Source organism: Macaca thibetana, chromosome X (assembly GCF_024542745.1).
Source record: "Macaca thibetana thibetana isolate TM-01 chromosome X, ASM2454274v1, whole genome shotgun sequence".
In the NCBI taxonomy this organism is placed as follows: Eukaryota; Metazoa; Chordata; class Mammalia; order Primates; family Cercopithecidae; genus Macaca; species Macaca thibetana.
In genome coordinates, this window is record NC_065598.1 from 54,043,646 (window position 1) to 54,053,485 (window position 9,840).

The 9,840-nt window shown below is 40.2% G+C and overlaps 1 protein-coding gene across 1 annotated transcript in view; it reads left to right on the plus strand.

The window, feature by feature from the left end:
* MAGED2 (MAGE family member D2) overlaps window positions 1-9,840 on the plus strand; it is a 645,534-nt gene that overhangs the window by 432,262 nt on the left and 203,432 nt on the right. The gene's annotated exons all lie outside the window — the stretch shown is intronic.

Below are 9,840 nucleotides of genomic sequence, written 5' to 3' on the forward strand. Positions count from 1 at the left end.
GGTATGTCCCTTGTATGCCGATTTTGCTGAGAGTTTTAATCAAAGTGATGCTGGATTTTGTTGAATGCTTTTTTCTGCATCTATTGAGGTGATCATGTGATTTTTGTTTTTAATTCTGTTTATGTGGTGTATCACATTTATTGACTTGCATATGTTAAACCACCTCTGCATCCCTGGTATGAAACCCACTTGATCATGCTGGATTATCTTTTTGATATGTTGTTGGATTCTGTTAGCTAGTAGTTTGTTAAGGATTTTAGCAACCATGTTCATCAAGGATATTGATCTGTAATTTTCTTTTTTGGTTATATCCTTTCCTGGTTTTGGTATTAGGGTGATGCTGGCTTCACAGAATGAATTAGGGAGAGTTCCTTCTTTCTCTATCTTGTGGAATAGTGTCAAAAGGATTGGTACCCCTTCTTTGAATGTCTGGTAGAATTCTGCTGTGAATCTGTCTGGTCTTGAACTTTTTTTTTTGTTGGTAATTTTTAAATTACCATTTCAACCTCGCTGCTTGTTATTGGTCTGTTCAGGGTATCTAATTTTTCCTGATTTAAGCTAGGAGGGTTATATTTTTCCAGGAATTTATCCACCTCTTCTAGGTTTTCTACTTTATTTGCATAAAGATGTTCATAGTACCCTTGAATGATCTTTTGTATTTCAGTGGTGTCAGTTGTAATATCTCCTGTTTGGTTTCTTAGTGAGGTTATTTGGGTTTTCTCTCTTCTTTTCCTGATTAATCTTGCTAATGATCTATCAGTTTTATTTATCTTTTCAAATAACCAGATTTTTGTTTTACTTACCTTTTGTATTTTTGTTTGTTTGTTTGTTTCAATTTCATTTAGTTCTGCTCCGATCTTGGTAATTTCCTTTCTTCTCTTGGGTTTGGGTTTGGCTTATTCTTGTTTCTCTAGTTCCTTGAGATGTGAACTTAGAATGTCAGTTTGTGCTCTTTCAGTCTTTTTGATGTAGGCACTTAGGGCTATGAACTTTCCTCTTAGCACTGCCTTTACTGTATCCCCGAGGTTTTGATAGGTTGTGTCATTATTCTCTCAGTTCAAAGAATTTTTAAATTTGCATCTTGATTTCATTTTTGACCCAATGCTCATTCAGGAGCAGATTATTTAATTTTTATTTATTTGCATGGTTCTGAAGGTTCCTTTTGGAGTTGGTTTCCAGTTTCATTCCACTGTGGTCTGAGAGAGTGCTTGATACAATTCTGAAGGTTCCTTTTGGAGTTGATTTCCAGTCTTATTCCACTATGGCCTGAGCGAGTGCTTGATATAATTTCAATTTTCTTAAATTTATTGAGGCTCATTTTATGGCCTATCATATGGTCTATCTTGGAGAAAGTTCCATGTGCTGTTGAATAGAATGTGTATTCTGTGGTTGTTGGATGAAATGTTCTGTATATATTTGTTAAGTCAATTTGTTCCAAGGTGTAGTTTAAATCCATTGTTTCTTTGTTTACTTTTCTGTCTTGATGACCTGTCTAGTGCTGTCAGTGGAGTACTGAAGTCCCCCATTATTATTGTGTTGCTGTCTATCTCATTTCTTAGGTCTATTAGTGATTGTTTTATAAATTTGGGAGCTCCAGTGTTAGGTGCATATATGTTTAGGATTGTGAAATTTTCCTGTTGGACAAGGCTGTTACCATTATATAATGTCCCTCTTTGTCTCTTCTGGCTGCTGTTGCTTTAAAATTTGTTTTATCTGATATAAGAATAGCTACCCCTGCTTGCTTTTGGTGTCCATTTGCATGAAATGCCTTTTTCCACCTCTTTACTTTTATGTTAGTCCTTATGTGTTAGGTGGGTCTCCTGAAGGCAGCAGATGGTTGGTGAGTTCTTACCCATTCTGCATCTTTTAAGTGGAGAATTTAGGCCATTTACATTCAATGTTAGTATTGAAATGTGAGGTACTGTTACTTTCATCATGCTTTTTGTTGCCCATGTACTTTGATTTTTTTGTTTTTTGTTTTTGCTTTTTTACATGTAGTTTTGTTTTATAGGTCCTGTGTTATTTATGCTTTAAAGAGGTTCTGTTTTGATGTGTTTCCAGGATTTGTTTCAAGATTTAGAGCTCTTTTTAGCAATGCCTGTAGTGGTGGCTTGGTAATGGTGAATTCTCTCAGCATTTGTTTGTCTGAAAATTACTGTATCTTTCCTTCATATATGATACTTAGTTTTGCTGGATACAAAATTCTTGACTGATAATTGTTTTGTTTGAGGAGGCTGAAGATTGGGCCCCAATCCCTTCTGGATTGTAGGGTTTCTGCTCTGCTGTTAATCTGGTAAGTTTTCCATTATAGGTTACCTGGTGCTTTTGTCTTGCAGCTCTTAAAATTCCTTCTTTCGTCTTAACTTTGGATAACCTTATGACAATGTGCCTAGGTGAAGATCTTTTTGCGATGAATTTTCCAGGTATTCTTTGTGCTTCTTGTATTTGGATGTCGAAGTCTCTAGCAAGGCTGGGGAAGTTTTTCTTGATTATTCCATTGAATATGTTTTCCAAGCTTTTACAGTTCTCTCCTTTCTCAGGAACACCGATTATTCTTAAATGTGTTTGTTTAACATAATCCCAGACTTCTTGGAGACTTTGTCCATAATATTCTTTTTTCTTTGTCTTTGTTGGATCAGGTTAGTTCGAAGACCTTGTCTTCGAGCTCTGAATTTCTTTCTTCTACTTGTCCAATTCTATTGCTGAGACTTTCCCAGAGCATTTTGCATTTCTAAAATTGTGTCCAAAGTTTCCTGAATTTTTGACTGTTTTGTGTTTAAGCTATCTATTTTCTTGAATATTTCTTTCTTCAATTCTTGTATCATTTTTTTGGATTTCCTTGCATTGGGCTTCGTCTTTCTCTGGTCCCTCCCTGATTAGCTTAATAACTAACCTCCTGAATTCTTTTTCAGATAAATCAGGGACGACTTCTTGGTTTGGATCCATTGCTGGTGAACTAGTGTGATTTTTTGGGGGGTGTTGAAGCGCCTTGTTGTGTCATATTACCAGGGTTGGTTTTCTGGTTCCTTCTCATTTGGGTAGGCTCTGTCAGAGGGAAGGTCTAGGGCTGAAGGGATGTTGCCTTGATGTAGTAGTCTCCCCCTTTTCCTATGGATGTGGCTTCCTGTGAGTCGAAATGCAGTGATTGTTGTCTGTCTTCTGGGTCTAGCTACCCAGCGAGTCTACCTGGCTCCCGGATGGTACTGGGGGTTGTCCGCAGAGTCATATCATGTGAACCTGAACCATCTGTGGGTCTCTCAGCTGTGTATACCAGCGCCTGTTCCTGTGGAGGTGGAGGGGGGAAGGGTGGGGGGTGTGCAATAGACTCTGTGAGGGTTCTTAGCTTTGTTGGTTTAATGCTTTTTTTTTTGTGCTGGTTGACCTCCTGTCAGGAGGTGGTGGTTTCCAGAAAGCATCAGCTGTAGGAATATAGAAAGGGACAGGCGGTGGGCGGGGCCCTAAAACTCCCAAGATTATATGACCTTTGTCTACCACTACCAGGTTGGATAGGGAAGGACCATCAGGTAGGGATGGGGCTAGGTGTGTCTGAGCTCAGACTCTCCTTGGGTGGGTCTTGTTGTGGGTCTGTGGGGGATGCTGTGGGGGATGGGGGTGAGATTCCCAGGTCACTGGAGTTGTATACCTAGGAGAATTATGGCTGCCTCTGCTGAGTCATGCAGGTTGTCAGGGAAGTGAGGGAAGGCCGGCAGTCACAGCTCTCACCAAACTCCCATGCAAACGAAGGGCCTGTCTCATTCCCACCGTGCCCCTACAACAACCCCAAGTCTGTTTCCAGGCGGAGGACATGACAGGCTTGAAAACTTGCCCTGGGCTACTCACCTTCCGGCTGTGGGGCTTGGTTCTTCCCTTGCTTGTGGAGTCTGCACATCGGATTTGTGCCCTCCCCTGAGTTCTGATCAGGAGGCTTCTTGCCCGTTCAAATTGTTACAAAGTTCGTCTAGAGATTTCCTTCTCCCTGTGGAGCTTTACCACCTGCTCCTCTGGTCACCCTCCCGATGGATCCCTGTGGTGCCAGGCAGGAATAGCCTGTGAGGGGACGCAGCCAACTCCCCGGGCCTTTTTGCTGCTGCTTCTACCCCTATATTTCACTCGGCTCTCTAAATTGACTCAGCTCCAGGTAAAGTCAGAAACTTGTCCTTCAAAGAGACCTTCAGCTTCTTCAGTGGGAGTGTGTGTTTGGGAGAGGAGGGTCTCCCTTTCCCACTTCTGCAGTTGGGGCACTCACAGTATTTGTGGTATCTCCCGGGTCCTCCAGGTGCAGTCTGCTTCCTTCAGAGGGTCTGTGGGTCCTCTTGGGATTGCTGGTTTGTTCTTGCAGTTGATCTGGAACTGAAATTTACAACGCGAGCTTCCACAAGCTGCTCTGTCCAGAGCTGCAATCTAATCCTGCCTTCCGTCCGCCATCATTGCCAAACACCTGAAACTAGTTTAAAGTGTCCTCTTCAGTGGCATTACTGTGCAACTACTGCATCTATCCAGTTTTACAACATTCTCATCACCCCAAACGAAAACCCTATTTCCATCAAGAAATCGATTCCCATTCCCCACTTCCCCAGCATCTGGAAACTACCAATCTACATTCTTATTCTATGCATTTATCTGTTCTGAATACCTCATATTAAATAGAATCATTAAATATGTGACCTTTTGTGTCTAGCTTCTTTCACCTAGCATAATGATTTTGTGGCTCATCCATGTTGTAGCATGTATCAATTTTTCATTCCGTTTCACGGCTGAATAATATTTCATTGTAAGTATATACCACAATTTGTTTCTCCATCTGTTGATGGACATTTGGGCTGTTTCCACTTTTTGGCTATTGTGAATAGTGTTGCTATGAACATACAGGTACATGTATTTGAGTACTAGTTTTCATTTCTTTTGGGTAAATACGTAGGAGTGGAATTGCTGGGTCATATGGCAACTCCATGTTTAACTTTTAGAGTAACTGTCAAACTGTTTTTCACACCACCTTATATGTATACTTTACAATAAAAAATATTTTTAAAAGCCCAATAAAAGGCTGGAGATGTTAATGGAGTTAACTGGAGACAGTCTTCCCCTTTATCTCTACTAATTATTTCCACCTCTGCTTTTCATCTAGTCTGTGCATTTTCTTTACCTTCGAAAACAGATGAAGGGAATTTTCCCAGAAGCCAGTACTCTGTTGCCCAGGCTGCAGTGCAGTGGCACGATCTTAGCTCACTGCAATCTCTGCCTCCCGGGTTCAAGCGATTCTCCTGCCTCAGCCTCCCGAGTAACTGGGATTACAGGCACCCACTACCACGCAGAAGCCAGTACTTCTGAATCCCAGGAGAAGGCTGTGTCAACAGCTTTTCTGAAACCTGGGAAATATAACTGAAAAAGTAAAATATTTCCAGTAAGCATTTGTTATGTGCCAGGCAGTCTGTTAGCTGTTTCACAGATGTTATCACTTCGAAACTTCTCAACTCTCCTGTGATTTTAATATTATCATGGCTTCAGTTTGTCTCTCTTGTGGTATCTAGCACAGGGCTGGAGGAACTCATTGAATGATATGGCTGGGTAGGCAAGAGGTGGTGAATAAGAGGTTCAGTGTCCTCTGGGCACAGTGAGAAGGCCTGGCAAGGGCAGTGCCCGCCAATGGCGCCACAAGCAGGCTACAGAAAGGGTTCTCCTTCAAACTGATATTCTTTAAATATTTGTTCAGCGTTTATTTGGCAGGAGAAAGGAAAAACCGATTTTTTTAAAAAATAAAAATTGCATACCTTTCTGGATGTTCAAAATAAGGAACATATTATATGCACCAAACTTAGCGTAATATTTTAACTTATTTGGAATTGCCTTTCATTTCACGGTTTTTCCATTGCTTGTAATTGGAGTGCGTTAGTCACTCACACTAAGGGGAAAAGTAACTAACTGCCCATGGATAGAGACAGGAAGTCTTGTTTAAATATATTTGAAAAGTCTTTCAGCAAAATTATTTCTACTTTTAAGTAGTTTTTGTTCCCACTTTAGTTTTTTTTCCCTTGAACCTAGCAACTCCTTAACAGGCACATTAGAATATTTTTATTTTGATAATAAACTAGATGACTTGTTGTAGACAGCCTTACACTTTATATTATTAAGTTTTAGGCTTTGAGAGTAAGGCTACTGCTGACCCTGGCTCCTTCTCCCCACGTCAGCTGGATAGTGTTAGCCTCAGGGCCTGGTAGGTATGAGTGTGCACAATTGCAAAAATATTCCATAAATAGCATGAGCTTGTAAGTGGTTTGTTACTATTACGTTTATTTCCATGTCAGTTAACTTCAGTAGAGAGGATGGGACCAATTTTTGCTTCACCAGTTAGTTGAGAAGTTTCTTATAGAAATCTGAGTTAATTAGCATAGATTTAATCCCTTGATATTGTTTCCTTTTGTGTAGTGGGAAGCAACTGGCTAACTGGTCCACTACTTAAACTGGCTTGTTATTTGTGTGGGAAAAGGAAAAGGTCATTCTTAACCAAGAAGGAGGCTGTTCTTGAGATTTCAAGTCCATGTGCCAAGAATCTGGGGAAAGAAAACTTCTGCACTTGTGCCTGGATCCCATCCTCTTCTGTTTCTTTAGCTACTTCACCAATTATCCCTTTCTTTTCAGAAGTTTCAACCTACCTTCTATTAGCATTGGAAGATGTTCAATATTTTTCCATTGGAAAAAGGAAACCCACATCCCTTTGGCTACTTCCCCATAACCCTTCTCCTTTACACAAAACAATTTCTTGAATGAGTTGTCCACACTTGTGCTTCCTCACCTTTTACCCACTCATCAACCCACTGTGATTTGACTTTTCCCTCTGCCCCTCTACTATAATTGCATCTACCACATCAACCATGTATCTCTCACTTGTTAAATTCAGTGGCTTTTAATTGTGTTTTTTCTTTCCTTAATTTGTCACCACATTTATCTCTGTTGACAATTTCCCCCCCTAGAAATTTACTCTGGCTTTCAGAAACTTCTCTGGTTGCTGGGGTGTGAATGTGTACTCCCTTCCCCCAAATTCATAGGTTGAAACCTAACCTCCAAGGTGGTGGAATTAAGAGGTAGAGCCTTTGGGAGGTGATTAAATCTTGAGGAGACCTCATAAATGGGATTAGTACCTTTATGAAAGAGGCCTGAGGGATATTGTTTGCCCCTTCCACTGTGTGAGAACACAGCTAGAAATCACCATCTATGGGGAATGAGCCCTCACCAGACACTGAAATTGCCAGCACTTGGATCTTGGACTTCTACACCTTCGGAGCTGTAAGAAATATATTTCTGTTATTTACAAGCTATCCAGTTTATGGTGTTTTGTTGTAGCAGCCCAAACAGACTAAGACACTGATTCTCCCACTATTCCAATGGGTCTCTTTCAGTCTTCTTCACGGGCCTTTCTCAGTCTCTTTTATATATTCTTTTCCTTCCTATTCTCTAAATTTGAGTACTTTAAAAAAAATTTAGCTCTCAGTTAAAAAAAAATCTCATTTATTTCCCTGGCTTTCCCATGCTGGAGAGGTCACATATAGGAACTGGCTTCAGTTAGCATCTGTATGCTGATGGCTCCTAGATCTCTACCTCTTGCTCATTCCTCCCTCTTGAGCTCTAGACATTTATATTTGAAGACCTCCTGATTATCTGCCCCTGGCAGTCTTGCAAGTATCTGAAACTCAACATGTATTAAACTCTACTTATCATCTTCATCCCCCTAGTCCTTCTAAACCTGCTCCTCCTCCTGGCTTTCCCAAGTCAGCAAATAACCCCTCTGTCTGCTCAGTTATCCAAACAGAAACTTGAGCATCAGCCTAGAGTCAGCCCTTTCCTTTGAAGTCTTATTCTGTCTTTTCAACAGATTCATGTTCTAGGGGATATGGTGATCTTGCCTCTTGTCATTTTCCCTACAGTAAGATTGGTCTTCTTGGAGTCTAGTTCTGATCACATGACTTCTGTGCTCAAAAATAAGCACTAGATCACAATAGAAAAATGGATAAAGATTCCCAGAAGAAAAATGGATAAAGATTCCCAGAAGAAACACAAACGAACTGGGCTGAGCATGGTGGCTCATGCCTGTAACCCCAGTGCTTTGAGAGGCTGAGGCAGGAGGAGTTGGAGCCCAGGAGTTGGAGACCAGGCTGGGCAACATAGTGAGACACCATCTCTACAAAAAAATTAAAAACAATTGCCAACCATGGTGGCATACACCTGTCATCCCATGTACTTGGGAGGCTGAGGCAGGAGGATCCCTTGAGCCCAGGAGTTCAAGTCTGTAGTGAGCTATGATTGTGCCGTTGCACTCCAGGCTGGGTGGCAGAGTGAGACCCTGTTAAAAAACCCACAAATGGCCAGTAAGTATCTAAGAAGGGGCTCAATCTCACTTATAATTACAATAAAAATTAAAGCACCATGATACCAGTTTTCACTTCCCAGATTTGCTAAAACCTAGGGTTAATGAGGGGAAATGGCCACCCATACACAGACGGTGGGAGTGTAAACTGGCGGAACCTTTTGGAGGCGATTTGGCAGCATGTATCAAAATTTTAAGCATGTCTACCCTTTGATGCACTTTTAGATTTTATTCTACAGTAACACACAAGTATATATATATATATATATACACAAAGACATTTATTACATTATTGTTCACAATAAGGAATTGGAAACAATCTAAATATCTATCAACAATGAAATTATTAAATAAGTAATGGTATATACAGTATATACATAAAAATTACTAAGCTGTCTCTAAAAAGAATCAAATATCTGTTTAATACAACATGGAAAGATGATGACAATTTATTAAGCAAAAAGAAAGTTTCACAGCAGTGTGTTAATCTCATTTCTGTAAAAATTATTTTTTGTATATACATAAAAACTTTTGGAAATATAGGTACAAACATTAACTGTGGGAGTAGGAGTTACAGAAGTAGGGAGGAAAGGGGCTTATACATTCTGTTCTACACAATTCTTCTTTTTTATTTTTTTTAAAAGGTCTCACTATATTGCTCAGGCTGGTCTTGAACTCCTGGGCTCAAGCAATCCTCTTGCCTCGGCCTTCCAAAATGCTGGGATTGCGGGTGTGAGCCACTGTGCCCAGCCTGTTTTACACGCTTCTATACCCTCGATTGAGGATGTTTTGTTTCCCGAGGTAGAAATATTTTATGGGGATGGGGTTAGGCGGGAAACAGGTCTAGGGATGTGGATGTTACCTGGTGCCAATTATAATCTGGGAAGTCCACAGAAAGACTGAGGCAACCATTAGCATTGCTAGAGGATGATGCAGATTATAGTGAACCAGGCACTGGTACAAAGAAGTTAGATTTTTTGGGGTGCTGTTCACTAGCAGAAACATTAAGGCCCCAGGTTTTTTCTACCTTTTCACTTGGCTGTTTGAAATGTGTCTGCCTGTTTTATTTATTTATTTGTTTTTATTTTTTATGGGTACATAGTAGGTGTATATAATAATGGGGTACATAAAATTTGCTGATACAGGCATGCAATGTGTAATAATCACATCATGGAAAATGGGTCATTCAAGCATTTATCCTTTGTGTTACAAACTAGAGTATAGAGTATACTATACTATATAGTATAGAGTATAGTATACTAGAGTATAATCCAATTATACTCTAGTTATTTTAAAATATGCAATTAAATTATTATTGACTTTAGTCACCCTGGTGTGCTATCAAATACTGGATCTTATTCATTCTTTCTATTTTTATTTTGTACCCATTAACCACCCCAACTTCTCTCTCACCACCCCCCTACCTCCATTACCCTTTCCAGCTTCTGGTAACCATCCTTCTACTCTCTATCTTCATGGGT